The sequence below is a fragment of the Lissotriton vulgaris genome, chromosome 8 (assembly GCF_964263255.1).
Source record: "Lissotriton vulgaris chromosome 8, aLisVul1.2, whole genome shotgun sequence".
NCBI lineage: Eukaryota > Metazoa > Chordata > Amphibia > Caudata > Salamandridae > Lissotriton > Lissotriton vulgaris.
The window spans coordinates 475312006-475337248 of NC_141696.1; the positions used below are offsets into that span (position 1 = coordinate 475312006).

Here is a 25243-nt window from a genome sequence, read left to right on the forward strand (position 1 = left end):
GCTTCGGAATTAACGCAGCAGGGCGCAGCCAAATGGCTTGCGGCACCGCACTGTGTTAATTCCTTGTAAATAAGGCCCGAAATGTTTGCATATTTTATTGAATATAAGTTAACTAATATATAAGTTATAATATAAATATGCTTTGCACCCATATGCCCTATGTGGACTTTACTTTCTTTTGTCAATTTATATATTGCTTCATAGACAGGTACAGTGATGCAATTAAAAGCATTGCCCTTCTTTAACGCTCTCATTTTGCTTGTGGTTCCTCCCTGCTGTCCATGTGCCACTCTCTAGTCCTCTTCTGCCGGTCCAGCGTTCTGTGAGTCCAGTCACCCCCCTCTCACGCCTCCGCTGCATGGCGACGGCATCAATGGGCCGGCGCTGCAGCTGCGCCGGTGTGAAAGGGAAGAGAGACGCTGCCCTCCCTCAGCCCGCTGTAAATCAGACCCTCTCTCTGCTCAGGCTGGCACCGGCGGCGGGATGGCTCGGCGCCCCGTGCACCGTCTCTGCAGACCCGACCGCAGGGGGTGTGGGGCCCCTTGGCAACGTTGGCAAACAGGTATGGTGCTGGATTTGGTTTGGCTGGTAAGCGTCTGAATGCAAACAGTACATATGCCACGGAACATGGATTGCGTAAATGAAGAGTCGTGTGTTGGGGGTGGGGGAGGGGATGTTGGGGGGCACAGGAATCGAAAGTAGTCAGGTTTAGAAATCGAGTGCAGATTCACATCCTACGAGTTCTAACATATGTTACTCCTCGCGGATGGTGCCTGTTGCAGAATCTGTACATAAAACTAACTACCTCACAGGCACTGTGCATCGCACAGTCTGCTGTGTCCACCGTGCCAGGGCGTTCACGTACCGTGTCTGTGGTATTTGTTTTTGCACGAGGGATGGGCACTAGGAGGGTTGTCTTGGCAACGGTAAAACACTGACTTTGGGAGAGGAATACAGGACCCAGTAAAGGAAGGGGCGGGGCGCTCAAAGATGGACTGGAGTGAAGGCGGGAGATCGTTGACAAGGGAAAGGCAACAGCAGGTGCATCATCACAGGGCAGGGAAACCGTTTCCGGAATGGCTCGAGACGGTCTGGTCGCCTCGCCTCGCGAGGTTAAGCGCACCACATCTGCAAAAACTCCCAATATTTACAGCGCAATGAATTGATCTATTACCGAAGAGATTCATTTTGCCCCGGTTGGCTGTGATTCCAAACATCTGTGATATGGCGAAAGTTTGGCATCTCTGTAACTCTCAGTTTCTCTTTTGCTCTTTTTTACCCCTGTACTCTAGTTCCAAAGTAATGCACTCAGTGTAGCTCTGGTAGTATGTTTCCGTCTACTTTGTTTCAAAACAACTTTTTACTGTAAGTGTACCGTGTCTTGCGATAACATTTCCTCACATTTTGCTTCAATGAAAGAACTGAAGCGCATTTTATTTTTGAGAGTCCATCGGAGGAGTGATACATACAGTGTGTGCATGCCAGCATTGGGAGGGAGGGCGAGGGGTGAGAGAAAAGTAGACCAAAATTGTTTGTGTGTGTAAAAGGCCGCTTTATTAGGAAACAGGTGCACATTACAAATACCAACCTTGGCAAAACGCCTTACAAAACTAAACCTCGCTAAATAAATAAATAACTAACCACTCGGGCCCCCAACCCCCACCCCTAACATATTTGGGCCCTCCCCACAATACATCAATAAACATTATAACATCATTATAACATCATTATACATTACGTCATCAATAAAACATTACGTCATCAATAAACATTTCGTCATAGATAAAACATACGTCATCATTAAAACTTTATTCGTCAAACCACAACTGAAATAACCTTGGTCATGTCTTCCGTAATCATCGGCCCTGCCTGACCCTGCACTCCTGCAGATACCCCCTTTACAAACTGAACGGTCAAACCATGACCAACATACCCCGGCCCCAGTCAAAGAAATACTCTAACGAAAATTCAACCAACAATCTGCCTAAAACCGTACTGATACACAAAAACCCCGCACAGCACCTGCTCCTAGCGACAAATACAAGTACAAGAAAAAACCCCTGCACACCGGAAACCCAGAAAAACAGCCTTTCGAAAAAGAAAAAAGGAACAGAAAACCCCAAAAGGGGGCGAAGAAACGAGGGAGCGAGGGGAAATAAAGACCGTGTAAAAAATTGGGAGGGAGGGTGGGACAAAAAAGCTAAAGGCCTAGCCACCAGGTCACCAAACCTAAAATGGTGGCGGTTAGCGGGAAAGGGGGGATTTATACTTGGGCTGGCTGGTCCTACTAGACCAGCCCAAAAACTAGAACATTCTGGCAACTTCTGGAAATAACCCCTCGCAGCCCTCCCAAACCGCCCGGGGGAGGAGACCTCCCGTCGGTCGGCTCCCTCCCCCAAGCCCCCCTTGGGAGGGAGGGCGAGGGGTGAGAGAAAAGTAGACCAAAATTGTTTGTGTGTGTAAAAGGCCGCTTTATTAGGAAACAGGTGCACATTACAAATACCAACCTTGGCAAAACGCCTTACAAAACTAAACCTCGCTAAATAAATAAATAACTAACCACTCGGGCCCCCAACCCCCACCCCTAACATATTTGGGCCCTCCCCACAATACATCAATAAACATTATAACATCATTATAACATCATTATACATTACGTCATCAATAAAACATTACGTCATCAATAAACATTTCATCATAGATAAAACATACGTCATCATTAAAACTTTATTCGTCAAACCACAACTGAAATAACCTTGGTCATGTCTTCCGTAATCATCGGCCCTGCCTGACCCTGCACTCCTGCAGATACCCCCTTTACAAACTGAACGGTCAAACCATGACCAACATACCCCGGCCCCAGTCAAAGAAATACTCTAACGAAAATTCAACCAACAATCTGCCTAAAACCGTACTGATACACAAAAACCCCGCCACCCAGAAAGGTAGGCAGGTGGGGGGGGGTAACACACAACGCCTCCCTTTCTGCCCCCCAACACGCGAAACGAACAGAACAGATAGGGGGATCAACGCTGCAGAGCCAATGCCCGTGCTAACGCCTCACGAAGCTCCAATAGATAAAGATCCATACCCACCCGTGACAAATGGACTCCATCATCCCGAAAAAACTCAACTGACTCAAATTTGATGTCCCTGTGCGAGATCCTGCTGAAACCAAGTTCCCTGCAGCAACGAGACACCTCTGAATTCACCTTCTTCCTGGCCCTATCAACAGCTCTGGGGTTCACCGCCCCTCTCCATGTCCTACGCGGTATCAACTCTGTCCAGAAAACATGGCACCCAGACCAAAGCTCCTTGATGAGGCCTAAATCCCGTTTCATAGCACGCAATAAAACAACTCCTTTCGTGGCACAAAGATCATTTTCTCCCAAATGAATAACCAAAATATCCGGGCATAAACCGCCCACCATGTTATTGTTCAAACAAGGGATTACCTCTCTCCAGAGCATCCCACCTTTACCCTTCCATACAATGTTAAACATTCGATCATTAAAAACAAGTTGTTCTCCAAAGTAGCTTCGTGCCGCCTGGACTCTGGCCCACTTTACGAAGGAATGCCCCACTATCCAAACCGTTACCACTGGGGAGCGAGGTCCAGCAACGGATCCTGAAAAAGAAAAGACAATTAGAAAACATGACTAAGAGGAGGACGCCAGCGCTTCCTCTGCCGAGCTCCTCACATAACGCTGGAAGCAATTAGAAGACCAACGCCCCAACCGCATAATATCCCTCTCAGTCCAACCTCTGTGAAAGGCCTCAGTGGCTGCACCTATTCGGAAAGAATGGGTCCCATATAGATTGCTATCGAGACCAATGTGTTGTGGAGCTTTGCGTAAAACCATCCTTAACTGATAAGTTGTGACAGGGGTGCCATTAATATGTTGGAAGACAAGAGCCTCATCACCACCCCCACATAATGAACGCCAGCGCCGCGCCAGCAATAAAGGGCAAGTGAGCCTTGGAGCACGCGCCTGTAACCACACACCTTTTCCCTTACCCGTCTGATCCGTTTTAGAGCTGGACAACCAGACATGAACACCCTCATCATAACAAAAAACGTCCTTCCAATGTAAACCACCCTTATGTTTGGACCCCAACAACTCCGAGACCCTAAAGGCTCCAAAAAACACAAATGCCATAAGCATTGAGAAGACACATGCCTCAAAATCATCCAAACATACCATAGGCAGGACTGTGATTAATCTGGCAAGCACTTGCCAAGAGAGGGGAGCCCTGGATCTACCAACATGTCCCTGCTCCCTGGCCCAGCCCTCAAGCATCCTCCTGCCAATCTCCCCCGCTGACGGGGGGTAACCCCATAACAACTTCCCCATAAAAGCAATACCCGCTAGCTTCCCAGCGATAGTTACTTTGGTGAGGCCCTTATCCATAAGGTCCAGTATGAAATTGACCACATCGTCCGACCGCCGAGACAGATCCTCCCTTCTGACAGCACCAGATTCCAGGAATTCCCTCCAAGCCAAGGAATAAGCAGAACGCGTAGACACAGACAAAGAACCTACCACCAATTGTACGACCCGACCTCGCCTACGCGCCAAAGATGATTCGGCATCGGAGTTGGGGATCTGTCTGCGTCCCTCGCCAGTCCACGGAATCTCCCCCACTGTGAACGAGACAGAGCATCCGCAATGTCATTGTCCACGCCAGGAATGTGTAAGGCACGAACATGAATGTCGTGTTTCAAACAACCCAGAACGAAAACTCTCATAAGTTTTAACACCTGTTCGTCTCTGGCAGACTGTCGGTTCACCACTTCTACAACAGCCATGTTATCCACACGAAACAGCACCCTCTTGTGTGCCAATTCCTCCCCCCACAGTGTCAAGGCCACCAATAGAGGGAACAATTCCAAGAAAGTGATGCTGCGACCACCATTCAACCATTCATCCGGCCAACGTTCCGCACACCATTTACCATTCCAGTAGAGCCCAAAACCATCACTGCCAGCCGCATCAGAAAACATCTGTACATCCCACTGAAAATCAACGTCTCTGACCAAGGGAACACCATTGAAAGAATTCAGGAAAAACTTCCACATTCTCAAGTCCTCTTTAACACCAGCAGACAAACGCACACGATGGTGGGGCAAGTGATGTCCTGCTAAAGCCCTGCCCAGTCTTCTACAAAAGGTCCTGCCCGCTCTCACAACTCTGCAAGCAAAATTCAAATGACCCAAAAGCACTTGAATCTCTTTCACCAACACTTTCCTCTTAGACAACATTGACTCCAGCAGTTGCACCATGTTGACCCTTTTGTCCTCGGGCAGGCGAGCCGACATAAGTACAGAATCAATTTCAATACCCAAGAAGGAAAGGACCGTAGTAGGGCCCACTGTCTTTTCCGGAGCTAAAGGAACTCCCAGATCCTCCATGAGCCCATGGAATGTGTCCAGAGCGGTCTGGCACTCCGCGGAGCCCGGGGATCCGACAAAGAAAAAGTCGTCAAGGTAATGTGTCACCAGGGAATGACCGGACTGATGGGAAAAGTACCATTGCAGGAAAGTGCTAAAACACTCAAACAGAGCACATGATATTGAACAGCCCATCGGTAGAGCCTTGTCCACGTACCAATTACCTGCGAATTGTATACCCAAAAGGCACCAATCGTCCGGGTGGACAGGCAACAGCCTGAAAGCAGATTTGATGTCACACTTGGCCATCTCAGCGGCTGTGCCCGCGGTCACAACAAGTGACATGGCCACGTCAACCGAAGAGTAGGAGACCGACACCACCTCCGGGTCAATAAAATCATTAACAGATGACCCCTCAGGCCACGATAAGTGTTGGATGAGTCTAAACTGTCCCGACTCCTTCTTCGGGACAACACCAACCGGTGAAACAATCAAATTATGTAACGGCCACTCTTGGAACGGGCCAGCCATCCTTCCCTCCTGAACCTCTTTAGTAAGTTTGTCTTGGACAACAGCGGCGTGTTCCGACGCCGATTTTAAATTGGCAGACCACCTCCGTTCTCGAGATCCTAAGTAACCCAGTCGGAAACCAAACTGAAAACCTTCCAATAATTGTAGTTTTGCAGACTCATCCTCGTAACCATGTAATGCAAAACGCAACCTGTCCAATTTAACTGGTGTACGAGCCTTTGGCCCCAGAACCCTTAGCACCTCTGGATCCCCGACCCCCTGAAAACTGTGAGGAAGTATTGGAATTTCCTGAACCCGACTGTTTACCCTGCTGGCTTCCCGATGGCTGGTTGTCCCAGCATTTGGATAACGGGTGTTTCCTTCCGCAACCTGAGCATTCATGCCTGAACTTACAGTATTCTCTGATGCAGGAGCCCCTATTAAATTCCCAACAGAAACCAGATCCCGAGGACATGGTTGTAGTGGCCCCCACCCCTCCCCGGGTGGGCTTCCCCTGAAAGGGCCGGTAAACTAGCGGTAAACCACTGGCCGTAAAGACGGTCTTCCCCCCAGCTGCTGACCCCATTGTGTGCTGCCATAAATCCATATCGAGCTCACCCATTTCGCCTCAGGGTCCCAGGCCATCCTGGCCCTAAATTCCTCGTCATATTGAGACCAGGCAAAACCACCCCCGGTGATCTGAGCTTTACGAATCACGTCCATGTATTTAAAAAGGGAAACGCTGCGCTCAGGGAACTTTTCACAATATACACTAGCATAAATCAAAAACGCAGCTGTCCAGTTCTCGATATTCAAAGGCACTTTAGGGCGTTTAGCCAACTCAAATTCCTCCTCTTTAGAGCCCTCTTTAGACCGGACTTTCCGGTGTAGAAGCTTAAGGAGCTCCACATACTCACCATTCCAAATTCTTTCTTTGGTACTTAGCATTAAATGAGCACCCAAAGGTTTCGTAACCCCCATGTATGGCAATTTTTTGATTTTCAACTCCTTACTGGCCACTGGCTCTTTAACATTGCTGGAAGCACCAGCCATAACACCACTGTCCACTTTGTCTGTAACTTTGCTGGAAGCACCAGCCATAACACCACTGTCCACTTTGTCTGTAATTTTGCTGGAAGCACCAGCCATAACACCACTGTCCCCTTTATCTGTAACTTTGCTGGAAGCACCAGCCATACCACTGTCCCCTTTATCCGTTACAAACATCACTTCGTCAGTGCCCACTGCAGTGTCTTTTACATAACGACCTTTGACCAGACGGCCATCACCAATGACCACATCAGTTTCACCACCGGTACCCACAGACACCATAACAGGTTTGGCCTGTGGGGCCGTTTGCTCACCTGGCAACAGAGAGACAGCTCTCGATGGCTCCGCCCGCGGCGCCGAGGACAATGCATCCGGTCTGCGAGGCGCCCTACCCGATGGGCCGTGCTCTCTTCTCCCTTGCAGTTGCCTCTGGACCACTGGAGCCTGTAAAACACTATGAGAAGCATGAGAGGGCACCCCCCCCCCACGATCCCGCAATTCACCTTCCTCAGGACTCTCTTCATCGTAGTCCAATACCACCGAATCCACACTGGTATGCATCAAGTCAGCACGGGTCTTACCCAACCCGGTATCCACAACTGTACATTTAAAAGATTTTGAAACTCCAGGGGGGGGAGCAGACTGTACGCGCCTGTACCTCCCTGCGCGTTGACTCTGTTGCTCCATAGCCGCCGGCAAGGCCTGCCACCTATACCTGCTACTCGTTGGGGCCAGCGGGGTCACGCCAGACCCTCGTGTGCTGGCCGCGTCGGGCTCCCTCGGTGGAACAGAGAGGGCCGCGCTAGGCACTCTCCTCACTTCCCCTTGGCGAAAAGGGACTGGACCGCGCCCTGCCAAGTCTGGAACTCCGCGCCTAACCTCTTCCTGCAAAGCAAAAGTTTGGACTGGTGTGCTAGGGTTCCTACCATCCACAAACCAACCAGACACATTCCCCCTCCAATTAGAATCATCAGCCATTCTCCGACCCCGCTCTAAAGAACGGCCAAGTGCTTCAGACCTCAAAGGTACCTCCCGAACCGGAGAACCACCTACACCTTCCTCGTCTCCACTGTGATCCAAATTATCAGGGGCCATTGCCGAAGAAGAAGAATGCCTATAGGCTCTTGAGGCTGACTCTTGGCCTGCTAACTCCTTCTGAAAACTACGCTGCGCAAGGCCCGCTGCGCCAAAATGTTCCCATCCAGGAGAACCACACATAAAATAAGGACCCCCAGAGGCCCCAGATAAGTGAGGAGCTGTGCTCCTGGGCCCTTGTATAGGCCCGCCACTCACCTGGCCAAAACCCCTATATGGACCCAACAAAGTGCCCTGAAAGTTTACCCCCGCCGCACTCAAGACCCCAGGGGCCTGAAACCTTCCCAGACCCATTCCTGAAGTACCAAACGCCGCAGAACCGAAACCAAAAACTGGCTGACGAGTCTGTAAACCCGAATGAAAAGACCCACCACTCATAAGATGAACACCCCCACTTTCCGCCCTAAAACCCTCCACATGCTCCAAACCAGAAATCGCACCACCAAACGAACCACTCTCGCCCATTTGGGCCCATTCGCCCTCACCTCTAGAGCCGCCACCCACAGAAACTACTTCACCAGCCGACGAGCCCGGCGTCGAAAACAATAACGGGCTCCCCACATTACCCCCAAATTCGCCCACCCCCGCATCAGCCTCTTGCGCAACGACCTGCAAACCAGAAGACAAACCAGCCCGAGACCCACCTGCATTCCCATCATGCCCCTCCCCCGCAAGAACATTGTGAGGAATCCGTCCTAACGGAGTTAACAACATCCTTTGACCAGCCTCAGGGACAAACTGAGTCTCATTAACGACTAACATGGCGTCTTGGGGCCCGTGCTCCACCCGTTCCCGCTCCGAGTCTTGTAAATTAAATTGAACCGAACCCCTACGCCCCCCGCGCACAGAGGCACCATCCGAAGACTGCCCCCGCCGCTCAAACAACGGGTCAGAAGCAGAGCGTTTCTTGCTTCCTCCCCGGCCACTCTTGCCCCCTTTCTTCGACCCCTGCCCCCGCCCTGCCATAACCGGAAACTCCCCCGCTCCAGAAACAACTCCCAACTGAAGCGCCGGGGCTTGGGAAGGCACACCCCCCCCCACACTCAACACCCCTTGAGCCTCCGGAGCCTCAGAATTACCGGGCTCCCCCCGAACCATCCTTTGTGGGGCCGGCTTCCTAGATCGAGAGCGGCCCCTCTCGCTTACCTGACTTGGCCGTCTCCTCTTCGGCGACGAACATGCCATCACCGCAGCCACCACACCGGCAGAGGCCTGGCGTTGCGGCCTAGCCTGCCCACCTCCTGCGAGCAAATCCAAATGACCGGCATCCGCCAACAGGCGCATCGCCTCAAGAACTCGTGCGTCTTCCATTACTAAGCTCTAAGAACAATCGCAATTGGCAAAGAATGAAAAGAGTCGCACAAACACACAAGACACTCTCTCACAAAAAAGCTAAAGGCCTAGCCACCAGGTCACCAAACCTAAAATGGTGGCGGTTAGCGGGAAAGGGGGGATTTATACTTGGGCTGGCTGGTCCTACTAGACCAGCCCAAAAACTAGAACATTCTGGCAACTTCTGGAAATAACCCCTCGCAGCCCTCCCAAACCGCCCGGTCGGCTCCCTCCCCCAAGCCCCCCTTTGGAAACAGAACAGAAGGGGCTAGTGAAAAACTAGGGGGAATTTATTCCACCCTTAACTAACATTGAAACCTATACAATTTTAGTCGGAAGACAGCTAAAATAAAGTCATTTTTTACTTTAAAAATCAAGAGTCTGACCTGAATCTGGTCTATTGGCATGTATGAAAGTGCTAGTTATAAACAGTGGCATCTTCACAGCATAATGTGCTAGTGTCTGTTCGGTAACATAGACTCATGGGAGGATCATTAATGGTGGCTGAGGGAAAGGGTCTGTAGTTATCCTTTTTAAAAGTCACTTTTTTATAAATAGATGTTGCTAATTTTTTTAATGTTGTGGATTTGTGAGATTTTGTTGATGATGAACTGTTTCCCACGCACTTATTGGCATTCATTCACATGGCATGTAACATATTGGTTTAATGGATTGACACATTTTGCAAATCGTTATGCTGGTTATTTTATGGAGGCTTGTCTCTTTCTCTGCTGGTAGCATAGGTTTTGGTATTCTTTTGTATTTGCTGTGATTGATGGCCTTCTGCAGGTTGCTTCTTATCTTCAAAGCTTTGGTTATTTTTCTAATGGCTGGTGGCATATTGCTAAGGTAGGCTTGAAATAGGTCTAAAGGTCACAAAGATCCAAAGGTCAGTGCCCAGCTTTTTCATAGCGGGCAATACCAATTTGGGGCACACCAGTAGGTGAGTGGGGGGAAGCACTGACACAGACAACCAAAGTAGTGTGAAAAAGGCCGCTTTATTGGAATCAGGTGCACCTACAACATTGTCCCACCTGGCCTGTGCCGAACAAAACTACTGCTCACTAAATAACAACTGCCTGACAGCCCCCCACCCCCACCCCTAAATTTAACCCCAACATTTCAACTTAAATACAACCATCCACTCAGCAACCTACCCCTCGACTGAATGCCCCAGTGACCTCCATGACCTCACCCCCGCCTACCATACAGTCCCAGGCCTCCAGCAAAACCACCCTATCTCCTTAGGAAAGCGCCCCCAGAATCCGCACCTGTTCCAGCGACAACACAACTGTACCCTAATCCAGTGCACCATCATCCAACAAAACCCCTCCGGACACGGACGCCGCGCCACCCCAGACCCAGAAAGAAATTAACAGGGAGGGAGGGTGGGACCACAAAATGCCTAAGCTAACCTGGCTGCTGTGTCACTGCCACAAACAATGTGCGGTGACACAAAATGGCCGCATTATATATCAGCCAGCCCAAAACCAGCCCAAGGAGCCCAAACAGCCCAACCAGCCCAAAAACGCCAGCTACGGCGAGCCCTAATGGTCAATCTTCCAACCCCACCCCCTCCCCTGGTGCCCCAAACTTCCCCGGGGGGGAGAGCCTCCCGCTGGTCGGCCACCTCCCCAAATCCCCATTGGGGCACACCAGTAGGTGAGGGGTGGGGGGGGGGAGCACTGACACAGACAACCAAAGTAGTGTGAAAAAGGCCGCTTTATTGGAATCAGGTGCACCTACAACATTGTCCCACCTGGCCTGTGCCGAACAAAACTACTGCTCACTAAATAACAACTGCCTGACAGCCCCTCACCCCCACCCCTAAATTTAACCCCAACATTTCAACTTAAATACAACCATCCACTCAGCAACCTACCCCTCGACTGAATGCCCCAGTGACCTCCATGACCTCACCCCCGCCTACCATACAGTCCTAGGCCTCCAGCAAAACCACCCTATCTCCTTAGGAAAGCGCCACTCGAAAGTCGCAGATGACTTTCGAACCCCCCTAGGACTCCTGCCTCCTGGGATACCTGAGCACCCCCAACGCCCCATCCAAAGCCTCCCTCAACTGGACTAAGTACAACTCCATGCCATACCTGGACAGGTGAACCCCGTCCTCCCGGAAGAAATAGACTGCGCCATAGCGCAGTTCCGGGTGCTCAATCCTCCCCACCCCCTACCTGGCACAGAAGTCGCGCATTTCCCAATTTATTTTCCTCCGTGCCCTGTCTATGGCTCCCGGGCGCTCCGCCCCCCTCCACACTAGCCTGGGAATAAACTCGGACCACATGATATGACAGCCCGCCCATTGCTTCTTAACTTCCCTCAGGTCTCGCTTCATCTGTTTAAGCAGCGCCAACCCCTTGCACTGCACCAAATCGTTCTCGCCCAGATGAATCACCACCACATCCGGGCATACCCCCCTCTCACCAACGTGTTCAACAAAGGCAATAACTCGTGCCAACGTCTACCCCATTTCCCCCTCCAATGACAACGGTACAACCCTGCATCCAATCCCAAATTGAGTGTCCGTTGCCTGTCCCACTGTGCCTGTTCTGCCCTCTTGACGAATGAGTGTCCCACAATGTATATATTCAACACTGCCACTTCCGGCCCTGCCACAGCACCTGTAAAGACACATGTCAAAATCGGGAAATACCGTTACAACACCCCCTCCGCCTCTCTCAACCGCACATACGTCCGGTAACAATCCGACTTCCACCGTCCCAGCTTCTGAATCTCCTCCTTATCCCAACCCCTCCGTGCCGCCTCCGTTGCCGCCCTGATCCGAAAGCAATGCGTCCCGTAAGCCAGCGGGTCCTCACCCAAGTACCGCAGGGCGCGCCGCAGAACCCACAAAGCCTGAGACGCTGACACTCCGCCCCCCCCTCTCGACCAAAAACCTCCCCCTCCATGTCGCTGCCGCCCGCCATCAACCTCCGCCCCCACGCCGCCGGGCACACCCCCTCCCAGCCGCCCGGGCCCAGTACCACCCAGGTCCCAACCCCCCGCTGGTCCGTCTTCGAGCGCCGCAAACGCACCGCCACCTCCTGCGCTCGCACCTCCACATCCCCCCACTCCACCCCCGCCTCCCTTTTGCGCCCAGCAGCTCCGACACTCGAAACGCTCCAAAGAACAGCCAGGACATCAGAGTAGAAAAACGCACTGCCTTGTCCTCGTCCCTGCACACCGCCGGAAGCGCGCCAATGACTCCCCCCAGCAATTCCACCATGATGGGACGCCGCAGCCGCACCTTCGCACCCCTCTCCCTTGCCCACCCCTCCAGCAGCCTGGTCCCCAGTTCCCCCGCCGACGGGGGGTAGCCCCACCACATCTTTCCCATGAACGCCACCGCCGACAACTTGCCCGCAATTGACACATCGCGACAGCCCTCTATCCATGAGCGCCAGCATGTACCTTACCACCCGTTCCTCGCGCTGCCACCGGTCCCCATGCCTTACCGCACCTGACTTCAGGAATTCCTCCCACACTAGCTCGTATGCCTTCCACGTGGACACCGCTACCGACGATTTCACCAATTGAAAGACCCGGCCTCGCCCACCGACCACAGCTCCTCCGGCACCGGCGTTCTGACTTCCTCCGCCGCCGTGGCTAACCCATGGAACCTCTCCCACTGTGAACGAGACAAGGCATCGGCAATGTCATTGTCCACACCTGGAACATGGCGTGCCTGAAACAGTATGTCATTCTCCAAGCAACGCAAGACAAACACCCTCATCAACTTCAGAACCTGCGGGTCCCGAGCCGACTGCCTTTTCACCACCTGCACGACGGCCATGTTGTCCACTCGAAACAGCACGCGCTTGTGCGCCAGCACCCCTGCCCACACCGTGACTGCCACCACTAACGGGAACAACTACGATAAACGCAATGCTCCTCCCGCCCGCCTGCCACTGCTCCGGCCACTGCTCTGCGCACCACTTTCCATCCCAATACAGACCGAAACCGCCGCCGCCCGCCGCATCCGAGTACATGGTGACGTCCCACTCCCAGTCTTCCGCCGGCGCCATGGGTACACCATTGAACCGTTCTAGGAACGCCCGCCAAATGCGCAGATCCTCCTTCATTCCCGCCGAGAGGCGCACATGGTGATGCAGCAAAGTCAAACTGGACAACGCCAAACCCAAACACCTGCAAAATGTCCGGCCCGCCCGCACCACGCGGCAAGAAGAATTCAAATGCCCCAACAACACCTGTACCTCTCGCACCATCACCTTGCTCTTGGACAACATTCCATCCACCAGAACCAGCATCGCTGACCTCTTATCTTCCGGTAGGCGCGCTTCCATGGCGACCGAGTCGAGCTCGATACCGAGAAAGGACAACACCGTGCTGGGACCGCACGTCTTCTCTGGCGCCAGGGGAACCCCAAATTCCCCCATCAACCCGGCCAAACCATCCAGCTGCCGCTGACAGTCCGCCGTTCCGGGCCGCCCCACCAGAAAGAAATCATCCAGGTAGTGCGTCACTGACTCCGAGCCTGTGCGCCTGGAAAAAACCCACTGCAGGAATGAGCTGAAACGCTCAAACAGCGCGCATGAAATGGAGCACCCCATCGGCAGCGCCTTGTCCACGAAGATGAGACCCTGAAACTGGATCCCCAGCAACTGGTGATCCGCCGGGTGCACCGGAAGGAGTCGGAAAGCCGACTTGACATCGCATTTTGTCATCAGCGCGCCCTGTCCCGCCGCCGCGACGAGCCTCCGCGCCACGTCCACCGACGAGTAAGTCACCGACGCCAAATCCACCGAAATGTAGGCGTTGACCGACTCCCCTTCCGGCCAAGACAAGTGCGGTATCAGCCGGAACTGTCCCTCCTCCTTCTTGGGCACCACCCCGATGGGGGAGATGATCAAGCCCTGCAGAGGCGGTGCCGTGAAGGGGCCCGCCATCCGACCTTCCCTGACCTCTTTGAACAGTTTCTCTCTTACAATGCCCTTGTTTGCATTCACTGACTTCAGATTGTCCGCCCAGCGAGCAATCCGGGGGCCCTCGTACCCCAGCCTGAACCCCTCCCGGAAACCACGACGCAGCACTGCAGCATCCTCCGCCCGCGGATACGCCGCCAACCAGGGCTCCATCCGTTCGTTTCTAACCGGCGTATGAGCCTTTTCCCATAGCCCCAGCGCCACCCCCTCGGCCCCCACCCCTCCCCCCAGCTTGTCCGCTTCTGGCTGGCCCTGCCCCCTGCCCGGGGGGCCACCGGGCCCCCAGCACCGCAGCACTGGGTGCCGCCGCCCGCATGACGAGCACTCGTGCCGGAAACGGCATGCCGCCCGCCCGCAGGCTCCTCTATTAAAGTCCCAGCAGGCCCCCACCGTGGCCTGGCCTCCAGAGTCCCCCTACCCCACCCCACCACGGGTGGGGCGGGCCGCAAAGGGGGGCGGCACCAGCGGCAAACCGCTTGCCGTGTAAATGGTGCGGCCAAACTTGGCCCCGCCCATCGTTTGCTGGTACAGATCCGAGTCCAGTTCCCCCCATTGCGCTTCCGGGTCCGCCGCCATGCGCGCCCTGAATTCCTCATCGTAGTGTGACCACGCGAACCCGCCGTAAGTCACCTGTGCCCTCCGCACCACGTCCATATATTTGAAGATCGCGATGGACCGGTCCGGGAACTTCTCGCAGTACACGCTCACGTATATGAGGAAAGCCGCTGACCAATTGTCTAACGTCAGGGGCACCTTTGGGCGCCTGGCTAACTCCTGCTCCTCCTCCTTTGACCCCTCCTTTGACGTCAACTCCCTGTGTAGCAGCTTCAAGATATCAATGTACTCCCCTTTCCATATCTACTCTTTCGTCGCCGCCGAAAGGTGGGCCCCCAGCGGCTTGGTCAACCCCATGTACGGCAACTTATGCACCGGCACCACACAAATCTCCTCCCCCCCCCCGCTGGCTCCTTCTCTCCTGCCGCCGCCACCCCGCCGCCCGTGCTCGACCCTTCTCTGCCCGGCGCGGCGCCGTCCGTGCCTACTCCCGCGTCCTGCACGTACCGCCCCCGCACCAGCCGCCACCCATCTTCCCCATCGCCCCGACCCCACCGACACATGCACACAGCGCCGCTTGTCACTCCCCGCTCCGTCACCCGTCTTACCTGGCGTCAAGGTCAGCATCCTTGCTGGATCCCGCCGCCTAACCAGAGAAGCTGAGGGGGCCGTCACTCTAGGCGCTACTTGCCTTGCTGGCACCTGAAATACACTGCTAACAACATTACAAGCTCCCCTGTCCTCCCGAATCTCTCCTTTTTTCTCCGACTCTCCCTCAGCCGGCTCCACACCACCCCGGCCCCCACTTGGGGTTCCAGCCGGCTCAACACCGCTCTCTCCCGACCCACCGACTCTCCATCAGCCGGCTCCACACCACCCCGGCCCCCCACTTGGGGTTCCAGCCGGCTTCACCCCGCTCTCTCACGACGCACCCGCATCAAGTCCATCAAGTCCACACTCGCCCTCCTATCCTCCATACCAATCAAGTCAGAAACATTCGCATCCATCCTCATTCCCCCACCCTCGGCGGCCGTAAAGACCCTTCGGGGAGGGGCCGGCGGAGACGCATCCCGTCTCCAGTCGCCGTAGTCATGAGTTTGGTCCCTCGCTGGAGCTCGGCCGCCCGCACCAAGCAGCTCCTGCCAAGGGAAAAAAGTGGAGTCCAGCATGCCAGGGTGAAACCCCCCCTTCTCCCCCCCACGCGCCGCCCCCTCCCCCACTCCCCCATCCCCCTCCTCCACTCCCCCATCCCCCGGCCGCTCCCCTCCCCCATCCTGCTGAATGACCTCCGCGCCGCGACGGTATCCCCCCGCCCCCTTGGTTCCAATCCCCCTCCCGGCCCAGCCCACCCCACCCCACCCCCCGAAACCCCAGCTCGGCTCGCTGCCCCCCACGCCCAACACCCCAAACCCCCTCCATGCCGCACCCCCGCTCCCCGCCCCCTCGCCGTAACACCCCCTCCGCCCGCCACTGCCCCCCACCCCCCCACTACCCCCTGCCTCCCCTCCACCACTCTCCCCGACTCACCCCCCCACTCCCGACACACCACTCCCTCCCGCTGCACCGCCGCCACCGCGCACCCCCCCACCACCTTTGGCCTGCCGTGCCCCTCCGCCTGGCCCCTCCGCCTGGCCCCTCCCCCACCCCTCCCCTGCTGCCCCAGCGATGCCGTCCTGCCCCCGCCCCCTCCCCCTCCTCCCCTGAGGATGAGCCCCAGTCCAGCTCCGTGTCCTCCCCCCCACCTCCTCCTCCACATCGGTCTCCCCAATCAGCAGTGGGGACCCCGCCTCCCCATCCCCCCGCCAACTGCCCCCTCGGCTCCACACGACTCGGCCCCCCGCCTCCTCCTGCACCGCCCCCCCTCCACCACCGGGCCCCCCTCACCACCCTCAGCCCCCCGACCCCCTTCCCCACCCCCCACACCCTCCCCCGGCAACACTACCTGGTCTCCCACCTCATTCGCCCCCCCCCCTGCCCCCCAGCTCATCCATCGCCTCGCGGGCCGCCCCCGCCCCTCACCTCCTCGACAAACTCCAATGCCCGTTTCTTCCCCTTCCGCCCGCCCCGCTTGACGCCTCCCTTCGCGCTCCCACGCGGCGCTGCCTCCTTGCGCCGTCCTCCGCCCTTCGCTCCTCCGCCCCCCCCCTCCCACCACGCTGAGCCGGCCGCGGCCGCGGCGGCTCACACGCCGCCACAGCCGCAGCGGCGCCGTTGGCAGCACGCCGCTGCGGCCTTACCTTGAGGTAGGGCCTCACGATGTCCAAGCGGCCCGCCTCACTCAGCAGCCTCAACGCCTCGGCCACACACGGATCGGAGCACTCCGCCATCGCGCCTGCAACTACGCCGCCTGCACGATCTCCTCAATACACCAGCGACAATTAGCGATCCACCCACGTAACCACGCCAACCGCCTACAGGCCGCCTCGCCACTCCGCAGAATACCACGCAGGTACAACGAATTCACCACAAAATGCCTAAGCTAACCTGGCTGCTGTGTCACTGCCACAAACAATGTGCGGTGACACAAAATGGCCACATTATATATCAGCCAGCCCAAAACCAGCCCAACCAGCCCAACCAGCCCAAAAACGCCAGCTACGGCGAGCCCTAATGGTCAAACTTTCAACCCCCCCCCTCCCCTGGTGCCCCAAACTTCCCCGGGGGGGAGAGCCTCCCGCTGGTCGGCCACCCCCCAAATCCCCAATGCGGAAACCTATGTTGGACTCCCCCCATAACTGAGAAGTGTGTTGAAAAGTTGGCGTAAGGATAGACCCAATAATTGGAAAACTTATCTTAGCCATCTTCAAGTGGCTGATGTCAAAGCTTGTTGGCCAAGGGGGTGAATCCTTTACTGGCCTTAACTATATCAGATTTAGAGAGTGGGTGAAGTTGAAGATTGTTGCTAAAGGAGTCTGGGTAATGTTGACATATTTGGGTGGAGCAGGGGAGGTGCTGTGATAATACTCTCTAAGAGGGATTCATCAGTCTTACAATTAAGGGCCCGATTCCGATCTGGGTCGGAAAGCTCTCCGACTGAGCCGAATCTGGAGTGTTTTCCGACTCCTGCAGTCCTACCGCGCGAGTACAACGCAGCCACATGCTGCCGGACTCGGTTCGGGCAGACTCCCATAGAAGTCAATGGGAGCTGGTCGTACGGTGCGTACATGGGCTCCCATTGACTTAATGGGTACGGCTCGCACAAAGGCGCCCCCTACTGTGGGTACGCGTCAGTGCCATCCGCACTGTTACGCCTGTGTTGGGGAGATCCTTGGGTCTCCCCCTGTGTCCAAGTCGTAAGGCGGTGGGTGAAAGGGGGGCCGCTGCGTACCCCCAAAGGCAAGGTCCCGGACGTTTTGCGAGCCGGAAACTTCGGCTCGAACCGACTGTCCGATGGGTGCATTGTACTGGCTTGGTCGCAAATTGCATCCATTGCACGGCACTGTTAGCTTACGGTCGAGGCGTATGGAGCTGTTCGGACCGGATACGACTGGTCGGTGAATTTCACGTAGCTCGCAACGGAATGTCTGACATAATATCGACAGACAGAATATCGAAATACTAAAATATCGGCACAAAAATATCGACATCAAAAATATCGGAGTCATATCTTCATAAAGGTAAGTACAAAAATATCGAAAAAATAATATCGTGGTACAAAAATATCGCAATTAAAAATATCATTTTTTTAAATGTATTATTAATAATGTAAAAATAATTTTAAAATACATATAATTTTACAAATATTAAATAAAAATATTAAAACAAAATTAAAACTAATACATATACATTTAAAATAAATAAAACACTTAATAATTTAATGTAATTTTCTTTTTTTTAATTTCATTTAATTAATTTAATGTAATTTTTTTTATTTTCACCCTGTACGCCTGTACCCCAAAAACCCAAAACTGACCCTGAACCCTAAAAATATCCCTGTACCCCAAAAACCCAAAACTGACCCTGAACCCTAAAAATATCCCTGTACCCCAAAAACCCAAAACTGACTCTGAACCCTAAAAATACCCCTTTACCCAAAAACTGAAAACTGACCCTGAACCCTAAAAATACCCCTTTACCCAAAAACTGAAAACTGACCCTGAACCCTAAAAATACCCCTTTACCCAAAAACTGAAAACTGACCCTGAACCCTAAAAATACCCCTTTACCCAAAAACTGAAAACTGACCCTGAACCCTAAAAATACCCCTTTACCCAAGAACTGAAAACTGACCATGAACCCTAAAAATACCCCTTTACCCAAAAACTGAAAACTGACCCTGAACCCTAAAAATACCCCTTTACCCAAAAACTGAAAACTGACCCTGAACCCTAAAAATACCCCTTTACCCAAAAACTGAAAACTGACCCTGAACCCTAAAAATACTCCTTTACCCCAAATTAATTAATATTATTTAATTACCAATTAATTATTAATTAACAATAACAATAAAGTAAATATATTAGCACATTAGCTGTAATTAATTTAATTTAATAATTTTTATTATTTTCCCCAATTAATTAATTAAGAATAACAAAAAATTATATATGAAAAAAATTACTCTAATTAATGTAATTAACTAATTAATATTAATTAATTACCAACTAATTAATAATTAAAAATATGTACAAAATGATATTAATTAATTCACTAATTAATATAAATTAATTACCAATTAATTATTAATTAAAATATGTACAAACATATATTAATTAATTAATTATTATTACTTCCCACCCTATTCCCCTATAAACCCATAACCCGCTACAGAACATATTTATCAATTAATCAATTAATTAAAATTAATTAAAAATTATATCTCAATTAATTAATTAATAATTCCTACTAATAATAATTAATTTAACATAATAAATTACTTCCCACCCTATTCCCCTATAAACCCACAACTCGCTACAGTAGTAAAAGACAATATTTAATTAAATTACATTAAAAATAAATAATAAAACATAATAAATACAATATAATATACACTAAATTTATTTAAAAATTGATATTAGTAGCATCGAAGTTATTTATTTCGATATTATTGACATCGATATTTAAAACTTCGATATTACTGATATCATACTAATATCGATATTAAGACTGTCGATATTACTTACCTTCGATATTTTGTCCCATCGATATTTAAACTTCGATATAATTGTATATCGAAATTTAAAACTCGATATTTTGTCTGTGTACCCTCGCAACGTACTTGCTCGCTCGTACAGCTGTACGAGTCGGGCGGAAAACACCCGTACGACTCGTAGTTTTCCCGTCCAGATCACGTTCGTTGCCCTTCCGACCCGGATCGGAATCGGCCCCTAGGTCTGCACAAAGATTTTGTGTGGGAGCAGGAAGGTGTCAGCCTGGTTTGTGTGTGCTAGCTCTAGTAAGTTGCTAAAACATTCCATGTATGAAGTATCCCCTATGGCAAACCTGATGCCGGAAAGTTGTTTTTGACTCTGAGGACAGGAAACTTAAAGGTTCAAGTGCGAGTATAGCGGACTAAAGAAGCAGCTCATTATTTGCCGTTCCTCCAGTACATTTTAAATAAATCAGCCTATCATTTATTCTCTGAGAGGTGTGAACATTATAATAGTGATTCTAAATATCTTTTTTTTCTTTTTAAAGTCCTTTTTATTCATGAATGCCCATAAATCTTGATCTTGATTTTCATAACTTCATAAAAACCAATTCTTGACAAACATACAGCCAACGTGTGTTTCACAACAACAGTTGCTTGTTCTGGGCTAATGAATCAATCTTCTTATTCATAAAACAAATGTTTAGAATAAAATGTCCTTCAAAGTCACTTTTAACTAAAGTAGTACAATATGTCGTTAGTCGGAATAACTAGCTATCTTCTTAAGTTCAAATCGACACAGTCTTCATCCTCAAGATAAGGGTATCCAAAAGAATAAAACCTATTTTCTGTAGGTATAACTTGATCATTCTCAAATTTAAATCTATTTAATCTTCATCCCTGTGATAAGGGTATATGCAAGATAGGGTTATTGATACTGATTGAGTTCAGTGACAATCTTGGCTCTCTATAAATTTAGGAAAATTCAATGATAAAGGCTGGACGCCTGATTGATTAATCGGGAGAGCTATTTCAGATGTTATAGGCTTTTACTTTTTATTATGAAAAGTTACAACAAAGGATATAGGCCTGGATTATTTCTGATGAAACTCATATGTTTAAGCTAATATGCCTCAATCATCAATTGGCTCGCAACATTAACTACAACTCACCCTTTCTCCTTTCACTGGTAATACCCTTGCATATTATCTAACTTATAGAATGTGAAATCACAGCAGTCAGAATACGAGTTATGACATCTAAAATGACATTGTTTCTTACAACACAGTGCAAGGTAGAGGAGTGTGTTATAGTTAATGTAGTGTGGGGATTGATGCAAGAAGAATGTGTTCGGAGGTGAATACGTAAAGTAAATTGAAGGTGGTGCATAAACTATAAATGTAAGTTCTCACTAGTGCTTAAATTAGAAATGTACAATATAAGTATAACTTAATAGTTTCTCCAGTTTGTATAGTGTTGTGAAGTGGAATACAGTGGGGTGGAGTGAAGATGTATATAGTGGAGTAAAGAGTTATAGAGTGTAGTGGTGTGGTGTGTTGTGTAGTGTAGTGGAGTATTGTAGAGTGTAGTGACGTGTTGTAAATTGGAGTGGTGTGTCGTACCGTACAGTTGAGTGTCTTATAATGGAGTATCATTGACTGTAGTGTGTTGTGGAGTCGAGTGTCGTGAAGTGTCATTGTGTGGCATACAGCTGATTAGAGTCGCATAGAATGACTTAGAGTGGAGCAGAGTGTTATACAGTGCAGAGTAGGACATACAGTGTAGTACAGTGTCGCACAGGGAGCTGTATTAACATTTAGGATCCTATCTCAGATTAAGAAATAGCTAAAATGCTCTGGGTTTCATCATGCTTTTATTTTATTTTTTTTCAAATCTGTTTTATTGATTTTGAAGAAAAGGGAAGTGCCATTTTCATTTTATGTGCATTATAAAATTCAGTACTTTACTTTCTATATAACGTAAAAGTCGAACTGAAGTTGGAGCCATATTGAGTGATATTTGGTGTGTTTCTGAGTCTGAAGTGTCTACCCTTCACCAGTTCCTTGAATAAGGCTCAGACTACTCTGCCTCATTTTGAAGCAGCCTTCCTGTGCTCACTTCCAGCTAATTGTCCCTCTTTGTTTTTGCACGTGTGAACAGTGATACACGCGGAAAGAAGATATTTTTTAGCACTTACCTGTGTGTTTTCCTGCTCCCATGGCTAGTTTCTTTCTATGTAATTATTTTTGCTTCTTTGTGGTTTCCACATTTGTTATGCCCTTGTTAAACCTGGCATCCTTGGCATGGTTTCCCCAGACTTTTTGCCTTCTTTCCTCCGTTTTTACTGACTTTATTTTTCCTGGTTTTAAGATTCAGGCCCTTTACCACTGCTAATCAGTGCTGAAGTGCATGTGCTCTGTACTCAAAACATGGTAACATTGGCTTATCCCCTATTGGCATATTTAATTTACTTATAAGTCCCTAGTAAAATGAACTATATCTTCCCATGGCGTGTACAGTAGATGCTAATTGTGGGCCTGCAGCATTGAGTGTGCTACCCACTTCAGTAGCCCTTTAAACATGACTCAGGACTGCCACTGCAGAGCCTTTGTGCACAGTTTTAAAGTGCTATTTTGACCTGACAAGTTAAGCTATTTGCCAGACTAAAGCCTTCCATTTTATTACATCTAAGTTACCCCTAAGATAGACCCTAGGCAGCCCTATGGGCATGGTGCAGTGTAATTAAAACGTAGGACAGGCACTTTTGAGTTTTAGAAGTCCCGGTAGTGATAAACTGCTTAATTCATTTTTCACTACTGCTAAGCCTATCCCTCCCGATGGTTAACATGTGATTGTCTTAAAACATCTTTTAAGTGTAATTTCCAATTGTAAAAAGATATAAATTTGGAGTTTTATGTCTCTGGACTTGCAGTTTAAAATCACAACCTATGGTGAAGTCAGATTTTAAATTGTAAGCCTGAAAATGCCACTTTTAGAAAGTTTAGCAATAGTAATACCAATGCAGACGATCCTTTGATACTTTTAGAAAGTTGGCATTTTCTTACATTAACCATTCTGTGCCTTTCCCTGCCTCTGACTACACCTCTAGGTTGGGTGACAGCGGGGCTTTGTGCATTCTCTCTAGACAGTCACACAAAGGGAGCAGGGGGTGCGACATTTGCATCCTGTAGGTACATCACCAGGCTGATGGGCCTTCCTGAGGTAGATTGGGAGGGAGGAGCTGACACTTGCACCAGAATAGGGCCGTGCCTGCCCCCACACAAAGAGCTGCATACCCCCCTGTAGTGAGTCTGGGGCCAGGACAGGAAAGGCAGGGACCTTGTGATCTTCAAGGCCTCTTTGAAGTCTCCCCCACTTCAAAGGCACAACTTTGAACACAACAAATAAGTACTGAACTCCTGATACCCCTAAATCAGAACTTTGCTGGAACTAAGGACATTCTGCCTGGAAGAAGAGCTGTAGTACTGCAGGCACTGCCGGGCTGGGCATACCGGGCACCAGGCATTTCCCCAGTGGGCCGCAATGTTGGGGGCTGTTTTTTTTTGTTACCAGGGGCTGGTAATTTCGCCCCCCTGTAACAAAATCGGCTGAAACCGGCCCTAGCAAACAGCTCGGCCGCACCCCCCTGGCCCCTAGGGGGCTGGCCGAGCAGTTTGCCAGGGCCAGTTTGGTTCCCAGTCCGGGCCTGACTACAGAGGGACGGCCACATTGCTAACTGTTTTGTTGTGTTGGCCTAATGCCTGCTGATTGCTGTGCTTTAGGAGGGACTTTCAGTTTGCTACCTGCTTTGCTGTGCTCTCCTGCTGCCTTCTGTCTCCTGCCTGTGAGTGAGAGGGACTGGACCTGCTCTCAACATCTATGAACCTAATGTTCTGCAAGGGCTTGCCCCCTGTTCTTGAAGTCTCAGAGCCATCAAAGACGTCATTCAATCCTGCTTCAGCTGCTGGACTTTGCCATCTGTGATACCTTCTTTGCCTGAGGTATCTCCCCAGTCCTGGGCCTCAGAAGTGGTCTCTGCGGCTGTTTTGCTCCAAAAGTGACGCATCGTCATCTCTGTGCCAATCGGAACCGATGCAGTGGGCTTTTAAGTTGATGGACTGCCGATCCAAAGACATCCCTGTGCGGCTGAACGATGATGTGGGGCCCAACTGCGAGGCTCAACTACGACGTAGCACCTACATTCAGGGCCGGATTGGGAACCCAAAACAGCCCTGGCAATTTTGTCAGACCTGCCCTCAGCCCCCCCGGGGTGAGTGGGTAAGTGTGAAACACTGCTACTTAAAAAAACAGCCCCCAGCGCTGCTGCTTTTGTTACTAGGGGCAGATATTGCAGTATCGCTGCAAAACTTGACCCCAGTAACAAAAGTGGCCCCACCGCCCCAAAACCCACCCACTCTTCCAGCCTCCTAGGCAAACACCCAATGTCCACTATGGCCAGTCCGGCCCTGCCTGAATCGTAAAGGGTTCGACTACGACACAGGACTTGGCTACAAGGCTCAACTTCGACACAACGACCTGACTACGTGAATCGTAATTTACACATCGAATCTTCGACACAGAAGCTTGCTCCGTCCAAGGTACTTTTTCATCAGACCCTGCGTGGGGCCTGTAGCGGTGCTGCCCTCCATTGCAGTCAGCCTGAACTTTGGATTTACCCTGGTCTAGCGCGAACTCAAGTAACATTTTACTGATATTGACTTTTAAACACTGTTTGGGATTTGGGTCTTGTCTTACCCAGATAAATATGTTCTATTTTTTTTAAACTGATGCAGAGTCTTTTGTTGTGTTTTTTACTGTAATTAAAGTGTTGCACAAATAGTTTAGTGTGTGTATCAAGAGGGAGAGAGAGGACCAGATAGCTAGTCCAAATCCCCGGTTTATATGTACAGTTAATCAAAAAAGGACTAGCTGGGATGGGGTAGGTATGATATTATATTATAATCATAATAGTGACTCAGTATTGTTTTGTCAGAAGGAGATGGCACCTGTTGGGTGTCTTTAGAAAGCCCTCACCCACTAACCTAGTTGGTGGCATGCTTCATCATCGGGCCCACCCAGTGACACCTAGCGTGTCCCGGGTGTGCTACGACGCCTGACTACAGCGGAGCAGGTATGTCACTGTGTGTGCGGTGAAGGGTGTTGAGTAAGTGAGTTTAAAACGGCTTGGCGGGGGTCCCAATACCCAAAGGGTAAGAACACTTTATTAAATGGGCCTCCGCCAGCGGTTAAAAATAAGGCAGTGGG

The 25243-nt window shown here is 50.8% G+C and overlaps 1 protein-coding gene across 1 annotated transcript in view; it reads left to right on the forward strand.

The window, feature by feature from the left end:
• The first annotated feature begins 454 nt into the window (after nucleotides 1–454).
• The window catches only part of PPEF1 (protein phosphatase with EF-hand domain 1), a 384922-nt gene continuing 360133 nt past the window's right edge, over nucleotides 455–25243 (forward strand). Inside the window, exon 1 of the mRNA XM_086933308.1 lies at nucleotides 455–562. The gene's annotated coding sequence lies outside the window, so the exon portion shown is untranslated. The remainder of the gene's footprint in view (nucleotides 563–25243) is intronic.